The sequence below is a fragment of the Eubalaena glacialis genome, chromosome X, assembly GCF_028564815.1.
Source record: "Eubalaena glacialis isolate mEubGla1 chromosome X, mEubGla1.1.hap2.+ XY, whole genome shotgun sequence".
NCBI lineage: Eukaryota > Metazoa > Chordata > Mammalia > Artiodactyla > Balaenidae > Eubalaena > Eubalaena glacialis.
In genome coordinates this window covers 90,447,149-90,449,565 of record NC_083736.1, presented here as the reverse complement: position 1 = coordinate 90,449,565, position 2,417 = coordinate 90,447,149, and positions in this window count along the sequence as shown.

The window sequence follows — 2,417 nt, the reverse complement described above, 5'->3', positions numbered from 1 at the left end:
GAGAGACCTGGCAGACATTAAGTTAATCTAGTTATCAAAGTGAACATCACTAATAGAACAAATAGAAATTACATGGCACATGATAAGATGTAGTGAGAAGAATGCAGCATCACTTCTGTAATATTCCTGCCAAATGTCTATAACCTGATTCTCATTAGAATATAACAGAAGACAACCCAGATTGAGGGAGAAATGACAAAGTAACTTGGCCTATAATCTTTGATAGTGTCAAGGTCTAGAAAGTCCAAGTCAAACTAAGGTAACTTCCCAGGATCAAGATGGAGAAAGAGTCATGAAAACTAAATGCAACTCCTTATTTTGAATTGGATCCTCTTACTCTAGAAGACATTATTGGGACAACTGGCAAAACTTGAATGGGCTTTTAGGAAGCTGTCAGGGAGAAAGAAATTTTCCTCTACCCTTCTATGTTCTTCTTGCTTGTCTAAGAATTAAATGGACATGAGACAGATTAACAGGAGAAAATCAAAGTGTAATACCATGCATACATGGGAAAGACCTAGAAAAACTGAGTAACTTCCATGTCCGCTGTTTCTTAGAAAGTAAGCAGCTTAAAACATTATGCCAAAAAGACATATTTTAGGGTGGGAAACTATGCTCCCCTACAAAGTGATGGTAGTAATGAATGTCCTGGTTTGGGTGGTAATATTGTGGTTATGTGGGAGAATGTACTTGCTTGTAGGAAATATGCACTAAACTAGTATTATGGGGTGATGGGGCATCAACTGACTCTTAAATGGTTCAAGGCAAAAACATTCTCTGTACTGTAATTACAACTTTTCTGTAAGTTTGAGGTTACTAAAAACAAAGAGCAAGAAACCTTAAGCCAGTTTACTAAGGGTGCTATTCTTTGAGCATATGAAATATCATTCTACACCATCTAACATGTGAGAATCAGATTGCAGTGACTGTTTTGGCTGTGGCTTGAAAAGACCAGTTCTACCATTTATCCTAATCTTTCTTTTCTTGGGATAAGTTACGGATGACATAGCTCATTACCAAGGTGGTGGAGGGTGATGGAAAGGAGAAGCCGGGAAAGCATGACGCTGCCTAAGGAATTGTTACTGAACCAAACTCGGGTCTGCTCACCCACACTTTGTAAAGCCCATCTACTGACACCGGGTTGTGGTGAAGGAAAGTGCAGTGTTTACTGTAAGGTGCAAACAAGGAGTCTGGGACAGCTACTGTTCAAAAAGCCTGAATTCCCCCTGGGTTTCAGCAAAGTATCTATCAATCTATCATCTATCTATCTATCTATCTATCATCTATCTATCTATCTATCCATCTATCTATCTATTTTTGCAAATAGCCAAAGAACCTCTTTTATATCATCTCTGTGTGGTAGCAGGAGAGAGACAAAGAAGACCTAAACAGGTGGGAGAGGGGGTGAAAGGGGTAAAAGATACATGTGTGCTCTTGATCTCAGGTGGCCTTGGCCCACAGTGGCTTGAAGCAGGATTTCAGTTCCCCGGCCAGAGATTGAAGTCAGGCCGCAGCAATGAGAGTGCTGAATCTTAGCCACTAGACCACCAGGGACCAGTAGCCAGTGACAAGGCCCTGGCCCATTGGCTTTGTAGAAATGAATTTCCACAAAGAGATGGAAAGTAGTGAAGCAAGTATAGTGTTTATTAGGAGGAGAAGAGGACATGTGAATAGACTCACACGGGAAGACTCAGAGAAAGAGTTGCACTTTTGTGGTAGCTTGAATCACTTATATGGGGCATTTCTTCTGGGTTTTGTCTGCCAATCATCTCGTTTGCCTGGCTCTGAGTCCATATTTGGTTTATCTCAGGGTCCTCCCCTGTGTGCACGTGTATCTCTTAGCCAAGATGGATTCTAGCACAGAGGCCTATGGGTAGGTTGACATCACATACTATGGGGTGGCGGCCCCTCCCTTTTTGGCCCCTGAGGAGCCTTTCTGTGCATGTGTAGTAGGGAAGGTCTCCTTGACCTCGAGAATGAGAAATATGTGGTCTCTTTATCTCTAATCTGGACAGGGCTCAGCTCCTCCTCGCTCCTGCTATTATCTTCATCTTGGAGTATCTGTCCACAGGGGGCAAGCTCAAGCTGCTCAGCCCGAGGCCCATCTATCTTCTGCCTCACTCTGATGGGGTATATATCACATCAGCTGGATGTCCCCACTGCCAAGTTCCATTGAAACCCACCTGATATGTTTTCCTGCCGTCTCAGGAAAAGAATGGATTGGCTGATACGCAACAATCTACTACCACTTCTGCTTGAAGGCACTGGGCACTGAGGCAGCAAAAAATACTCTGGACCCCTTGCAGCGCTGGTGGATGCTTCACTGGCCATCACACACCCAAGAGTAGAGGAGTAGTGAGTAGGTTCTTCCTCTGAGTGTTTATGGTTCATCTTTTAGTGTGAGCAGGATCTGCTGG